The sequence below is a fragment of the Macrotis lagotis genome, chromosome 4, assembly GCF_037893015.1.
Source record: "Macrotis lagotis isolate mMagLag1 chromosome 4, bilby.v1.9.chrom.fasta, whole genome shotgun sequence".
Classification (NCBI taxonomy): Eukaryota; Metazoa; Chordata; class Mammalia; order Peramelemorphia; family Peramelidae; genus Macrotis; species Macrotis lagotis.
This window is the reverse complement of record NC_133661.1, coordinates 188,998,603-189,007,074: the sequence shown is the minus strand read 5'-3', so window position 1 is coordinate 189,007,074 and position 8,472 is coordinate 188,998,603. Positions and strand designations below refer to the sequence as shown.

General features: G+C 39.3%; 1 pseudogene; it reads left to right on the top strand.

The window, feature by feature from the left end:
- Positions 1-4,176: 4,176 nt before the first annotated feature.
- Positions 4,177-7,633, top strand: LOC141522820 (olfactory receptor 4K13-like; annotated as a pseudogene).
- Positions 7,634-8,472: the final 839 nt, after the last annotated feature.

The following is an 8,472-nucleotide window of genomic DNA, read 5'->3' as shown; positions in this document are numbered from 1 at the left end:
ACCAAAAGGGTTTCAGGAGCAATATCAGAGGGAACTACAGAATGAAAGGATCTAGGTCAAACTATTCTAACAGTTGCCGAGCAGGGAAAGGAAGAGGATTCATTAATAATCACCCCCTGGAGTACTGCCTCTATAGAAGTGGTCCTGGCCACATTTCCCTGACTAGTAGTGTGTGCTACAGTATATTCGCCTGTACTTGTCCACACCCAACTACTGCCATCTGATGACACTACTGTGTACCTTACCAACCCACACTGCTACCCAGTAACCCTTCCCCCTGGCATGGCTATTGGCCGAGGAATATCTTTGCCATGGATTGAGAGTGAGAGTGTCCCACAAGTAAATTGGTTCACTGAAGTCAGATTACAACAACCCATTATACAGATAGATATAGAAGGCAAATTAGTGTCAGGAATGATTGACACTGGAACTGATGTGTCCATTATTGATTCAGTACAGTGGGACCCCTCTTGGCCACTTATGTCATCTACCACCCCTATTTTGGGGGTGGGAGGCCATCAAGGGGCTAGAAAAGCAGAGCGTCATTTGAGATGGAGTTATGAAGGACAAAGTGGTTTTATTCGTCCCTTAACGATTACTGGACTAGGCTCTGCCCTGTGGGGTAGAGATTTGTTACATCAGTTACAATTGTATCTTACCACCCATGAACATTTGGCAACAAACTCCTAGGGGCTACTGTTATGGTGAGCTACCCAAAGATTACTTGGAGGAGTGATAACCCTGTGTGGGTGGAACAGCGGCCCCTTTCTATGAAGAAGCTCACTGCATTAAAAGATATAGTTAAGGAATTATTGTTGCAACACAGAATTGAGCCTACCACCAGCCCTTATAATTCTCCAGTATTTGTAATAAAAAAGAAAGCTGGCACTTGGAGAATGCTTATTGACTTACCGGCTGTGAATAAAAGAATGGTCCCTATGGGCCCGCTACAGACGGGTCTTCCTTCTCCTGCCTTTATACCTAGAGAATTTGATATAAAGATAATAGATATTAAAGATTGTTTTTATAGCATTCCCCTTCACCCTGAGGATAGGGATAAATTTGCATTCTCGGTACCATCCAAAAAATTTTCAAAGCCCGTCAATCAGGTATAAGTTTACTGTATTACCTCAGGGAATGGCCAATAGTCCAACTTTGTGCCAAGCATATGTTGCAGCTATTGTTCACCCACTGGGCAGTAAGTATCCCAAGGCTATCATAATCCATTATATGGATGATATTCTCATGGCTACTAAGCAATCCTCGGAGCTAGAAAAATTAACAAAAGAAATGCTCCTTTCCTTGAGTAAATATGGGCTTCAAGTGGCTCCTCGTAAGATACAAGATACAAGCCCTTATCAATACCTTGGTCACACCATTAGTGAAGGGTGGGCATCTAGAATACCCCCAAAGGTGAATTTAAAGAAATGTAGGACCCTTAATGATTTCCAGAAACTCATAGGTTCCATACAATGGATACGTTCTACAGTTCCTATTCCTGATGATTTCATGTATCCTCTTTATGATATCCTGAAAGGAGATTCCACATTGATCTCCCCCCGGTATTGGACCTCACAAGCAAAAGAGGCCATGACACAGATCCTGTCCAGGTGAAATAAGTCTATAGTTCAATTTGATCCTGAGCAACCTATATTTGCTACCATTTTAAATCAAAGGTCACATATTAGTTGTCCCTATCAAAAGCAAGGTGCCATAGAATGGCAATATTTCCAGAGAAGTAAAAGAAGCATCCCTTGTAAATTTACAATGCTGGCAAATTTATTCCTAGGTATGTCTGATCGTTGTCTTTGTATGTTTGGAAAATATCCTGTTTTAAATATTTGTGCTTCTGAAGGTTCTCTTCATTATTTTACTGACTCTATCCCTGAATGGGCTGCCCTACTCACTTCATGTGATGTCATTAATCTTCCATTACCCCCAACACTGTATGGATGGTACAGCCTTCCATTACAGACCCCACCACGAATTATTTGCCTTACCCCTGTTGATGGACCAAATGTGTTCAGAGATGGCACCAAAAATAAATGAGCAGCCTTTTATGTCCCACAAAAGCAAATATTGCGAGGTTTTACCATTGAGTATACCTCAGCCCAGAAAAATGAGCTCCTTGCTGTTACATGTGCTCTTGCTTATCTTGCCAATGTGCCTGTTAATCTTATCACTGACAGTCTATATTGTGCTACAGCACTTCCAGAACTCCCTACAGCTTTTATCAATCCTCGTGTTAGTACTATTGATTCTTTGTTAGCAGACCTTCAAAATCTTCTCATCTCTCGTCACTGTACTGTGTTTGTGCTGCACATCCATTCCCATGTCTCTGCTATTGGGCCCATCTACAGTGGTAATGATACGGTTGATTGAGCATTGCTATGCCCTTTACTTTCAGAAGCCCATCAGGCACATGATAAGTACCATCTCTTAGCTCGCTCTCTTCGTCATCTATATGGCATCACTAAAGATCAAGTCAGGGACATAGTGAAATGATGCCTTGGCTGTGCTCCATTTCGTACCCCATCTATTGATTGTGCTATTAATCCCCACAGAGAACATCCTAACACTTTATGGCAGATGAATGTTACCCATTATGGGAAAATGCTTATTCATGTCTCCATAGACACCTTTTCCAATTTTGTCATGGCATCAATTCAACCTGGTGAGGCAGCCCACCATGTTATAGCACATCTTTTGTCCTGTTTTCCCACTTGTGGAGTACCTATAGCTATAAAAACAGATAATGGCCCTGCATATTCTTCCAAGGTGCTTGCAAACTTTTGTCAAGAATTTTCCATTTTACACAATACTGAAATTCCATACAATCCCACTGGTCAGGCCATAGTTGAACATGCTAACCGCACCCTTAAAACCCTCCTCATTAAACAAAAGGGGGGAGTCAGTGGTCCTGGTCACCTTATATATACACAATTAGCACAGGCCATATACACCATGAATTTTCTTCAATTGAGAGATGATGGTACCTCCCCAGCTTTGTGTTTTTCCACAGGAACTTCACAAATACTCCACACGCACGCAACTAGCCATCCCTCTCCCTGCCCAATAGGCAACCGAGTACTGTGGAAAAGCCCAGATGGCCAATGGCATGGCATGGCCCAGGCTTGGTAATTATAATTGGACTAGGGTATCTTTGTATTCAACCAGATCTGAGTCCAGATGGCAAGGAGAAGGAGAAACCTGTCTGGGCTCCAACCAAGTGGGTCAGAGACCTCGGAGATGATGAAAATAAGGAAAAGAGGACAAAGATGGAGAGGACGGCGATACCCAAGGAAAGAAAAGAGAATGAAGACCTTAACTCTTGCCCTCTTTGCCCTGAGTCTGCTACCCGGGACACAAGCTCTCAACAGTAAATGATATAACCTTACTGAGTCACATAGAGTGCAGGAAGATCAACAAGGTGCATGGTTCTGGGGGCTGGTGGTGGACCCGCCAACTCTTAAAGCTTTAGGATGGCATGACATGACACCTGCATTTAAGATAAAAGGGAATGCCACCAAGTTAGTAGGAGACACTGAACACCGAGATATGTCTCCTACTAACTTGGTGGCATTCCCTTTTATTTTTAACTGAGATAACTAAGTACAATTTTACAGTATATGCTTCTAATCCACCGATATGTCTTTATACAGACACCACACTCCTGCATGATACAAGCTTGGATAAGACATGTATCAAATTAGGAAGTAAACTTTTTTCATCCTTTTTTCATCATACACAAGAACTAAAGAATCATACCACCCGTCTAAACATAACTATGTTATCCATCCCACATTCCCTGAATTGCACCCAAGAAACATCACAGACATACACGCAGCTTGCCTCTTATTACAATGGTACAGTGTCTTTCATTGCCTGCCCTGAAGGAGATGGAGATACCTGGGTTCCGATACATGCTTGCTCTACTGGGGTTCCAACATGTGGCCCTACAATATACAATTCTTCTGTGCACCTACGATTTTGGGATTATATCTCCTCTATGAATAAATACAAACAAATAGCAGCTCCTGTACCAGTTGCCTTTCCCCTGGGAACTGTCCATCCACATTTGTGGCGATTGGGTCTACCATTTACACCAATAAATGCTTCCATCCATATATTCCCCTGTAAACAAGGTACATCCTGCTCAGATTTTACATTTGGGACATGGCTTGCTATTTTGGCAATTTGAATTTGACCTGCCATTATACTCAAGGCCATACTGACAAGTTGTATTATCAATTCGTAGCTGAGACTCGTGCACCTCCTGACTATGCTTTCCTCCTTTGTCATACCAAAAATGCATCTATTGAAAAACATGATCAACAACATGCGGGCCTTCAACCTTACCACATTTCTTGTCCTAATGCCATACTCACTGACACTTTAACTTCTCAGCATCATTGTCACACAATATTTATCCTGAAATCCCAAAAATACCAACTTGTACCAGTAAAAGCTAAACAACCATGGGCACAACATACTATAGATGAGTTGTGGAATGAACTTCGTGGGAATCTTCCTTCAATACCTTTGCAAAAGTGTGAGGTAGTTCATCTTGCTTTCAATATCATAAACTTTGCTTTCTCAATTTATGTGGAATTCCAAATTCAGGATCTTTACCAGCAACAAGGATATCTGGCATCTGTATTGCAGAACGTTTTGGCCCAGCAGTCATCCATGTGGACCATCCAAAATCATAAAAATTGGGCACTTCAAAAGGAAATACATGCTTTGGCCCCTGTAGTAGTGTACATTGGGGATGACCTTGCTTACCATGAATTAATAACCCAAATTCCTTGTCATTATAGATATAAACCATTATGTGTCACTCCATTACAGGTAAATCTTACCAACTCCTCCTTTGTTGGTTCATGGCTTTGGATATGGGATGTGTTACAGGGTGCACTATTATCTCATAATGCTTCATCAGACATTCATCAGTTAGCTTTATTGCTTCAAGAACTGAGAAATATTTCGACTGATTTTTTGAATCATCAAACTGCTGCCTTTTAATATTGCTAATTATCTCAAGCATTTACAATTTTTACAGTGGTTATTCAGCTGGATAGATCCTGTTGCCATATTATTTCTTCTTTGTATTTTTAGCCCCTGCTTGATACGGTTTTTGATATCCCTAATGAAGACTGCCTTAATCAACATCAAGGCAGATACCATGTCTCTTATTCATGGCACTCCTCGTTCAGTGCCAATATAAATATCTACCGCTCTGCATTTCATCTTTCCTGGTGAAAGCAGCTGCAGGCAGCACTTTCTCTGAGGATTGAGGCCATTCTGCCAGAACTGCCCAATGTCACTGCAAAATATGAAGAAGAATGCACATCACAGTGCTTGTGCTTATGACTACATTTTTTTGTGCTAGAATAGTTAAAATTATATTTCATAGAGTTATTTAAGAATGCATTCAATTTTTTATATTAATTGGTTATTTAAAAATTCTTAATAAATTTATATGAGAGGTTCCTCAAGACATTCTAATTGATTATAAAAAGTTATTTTTTTCTTGACTGGTCTTAATTGGTTCATTAAAAATATGTGTATATGTGTAATTAAACTTCAATGGGACATTTTCACATCTCTCTACTGGCGTGGAGGGATAGGAAAATGTTCCTATATTCTGGGATTTGATGCCGGCCAGGGCATCAATCACAGCTTCGTTACACAAAATGATTGTTTTCTGTGTGTTCGTACATGTGTCTGTGTGTGTGTGTGTGTGTTTAATTCAGATCTGAAATAATTTTATTGCTGTAGGATATTAAGACTATGACTATTTCTATCTTGCCTCTTTTGCTACATATGCTTGCTGCAAAAACATGCTATCAAAGGCTGATCCTCGTGCTCTTCTCCAGAATCCCAAAGAACGACCAAAGATGGACACTACCCCTGTCTAAACAAAAAGGGGGAATTGTCATGGACCCAGCTCTGGACCTTAGCCACCTATGTGCTAGGAGACACCTGGGGGTGTGAACCCGCCCACATGGGTGCTGGGAACACAGCAGTAACAGGAGTGGCTCCGCCCATGAGGGAGGAACAGGGGAGGAGCTCGGGGGAGGAGCAGAGGACAATAAAAGGGATGGGACGGGGAACAGGAGAGCCATTTTTTTGCTGCTATGTAAGCAATAAAGACCTGCTTGTTAGACTGCAACCGGGTGCTCTGTCCAGTTATTGCCCTCCTTCCCCAAAGGTGGGTCCGAGCGTCCCACAACCGGGGAGAGGTATGTATCTAGGCGAAGGCTCGGGATAGGTCCCCGAGCATATACCAAAAAGTTCTTAGTATTCAATATCATCTACTTTTGATATTTAATATTTTTGCCCATTTCTATTTACTCAGGAATATTCCCTGAAGTTTTGAGTTCTTTCAGAAATCTTTCTTACAGGGAACTTCTGGCTACTTGAAATGTATGAAGTAGGTGAAGATGGCAAAAAACTGTGCTAGATGAATTTATTTTTTTGTTTCTCACCAATTCTTGGGAGCTTGACCTTTTCTTTTTTGAGATCTTCTTCCTCACTTATACATCAATCTTGACTGGAAACTCTCTCATTTTACTTATAGAGACTTTTGACTCCCACCTGCACTCAACCACCATGTACTTACTCCTGGCCAACCTCTCCTTTTTTGACATGACTCTTTCAACTGTTACTCTACCTAAGATGTTTATAGACATTTTCAGGGAGAGAAAGATTATTTCCTTGTGGCGCTATATGGCACAGATCTTTCTAGATCATCCCTTCTGAGGTAGTGAGATGACACTTCTCATAGTGATGGCTGTTGACAGATACATTGCAATATGTAAACCCATCCACTACATGACTATTGTGAAGCATCAAATTCTGTTAGGAAGTATGCTGCTGTCATGGACAGCTGACTTTGTGCACACTCTGAGCCAGATGGCCTTTATGGTGTGTTTGCCATTCTGGGGCCCTAATGTGATTGATGGGACTTTTTGAGCATGTCCTCTAGTGTTGAAAATTGCCTGTACTGACACTTCTGTCCTGGAGTTTCTTGTTGTTTCTTTCAGTGGGCTCCTTACCCTGATCTCCTTCTTTCTTTTGCTTGTCTCTTATACTGTTATATTAGTTACTGTATGGCATCGTTCCTCTAGTGGACTGTCCAAGGCTTTGTCAACATTATCTGCTCACATCACAGTGGTAACTCTTTTCTTTGGGTCAATAATCTTAATCTATGAATGGCCACACATTAATGATTCATAGACAAATTTCTTTCTGTGTTTTACTCAGTTATCTCTCCTCTGTCGAATCCAATTATCTATAGCTTGACAAATCAGGAGATAAAAGCAGTCATGTTTAGACTGATAAACAGGCAAATCTTCAAATCAAACTTCTAAATGATGATGAAATTATTTACTGTACACTAGGGAAGAACTGTTTAAATGGCCAATTTTATATATATATATATATATGTATATATATATATATATATATATACACACACACATATGTATATATATATATATGTATGCATATTTTACAAATAAAAATCAATCCCGTACAAAAACAAGATATTCTGAAAGAAGCAAAAATCCTAAATAATGAAAAAAAAATAATACATTGCAGCAGCCGTCAGACCATCTTGGTTCTGTAGTATCTAATGTCACTATATTCAAATGAGATAACAACAATTTTAAATGATAATTTTGCATGTAGCAAGCTACCAATAAGAATTTATAGTCAATATGATTAAATTTTAACACATACTTTATTCATTCTTTTGTTTTTGTTTGCCTAGCTTTACCTCTGTATTTCGATCCTTATTTTTCAAAGTGCATTACTTAAGAAAAGGATTTTAAAAAGAGAAGAGAAAAAAAAACAAATCACTGTAAAGCTTCTGTTATGTATAATGTTGAACTCTGGTCAACCTCCCCTCCTCACTCCTGTTTCTCTATAAAAGCGTGAAGTGATATATCTTCTCCCATCTCTTTGGGATGATTCTTCTACTTGCAATTTTACAAAATTCAATTTTGCTTATTTGGATGTTATTGTTGTTTCCATTTAAATGTGTTATTTTGAGATTTTATTTTCCTTGTTCAGCATATTTGATTTGGCATCAACTTACAAAATTTTTTCCATGTATCTGTATATTCTTTAATTTCCTTGTTTTTTATGCCATATTTTCCTATTACATTGAAGCACAAAATTTATTTGGTCATTTCCCAGTCAGTTGGAAAATTCCCTGTTCACAGTTCTTTGATATGTACAAATATTAATTCATATATAAATATATAAATACATACATATACATATATATATATATACATACCCACATAGCCATATAAACATATACATACACCCATGCATATTTAGAAATATTTATAATTATATACACAGACACACACACATATATGCAATTTATATCTATTGCTGGAAGCATTTTGCTGTACACATTTCTGGAATCACTTCTTGTTCAATGTCATTTGGAAATAA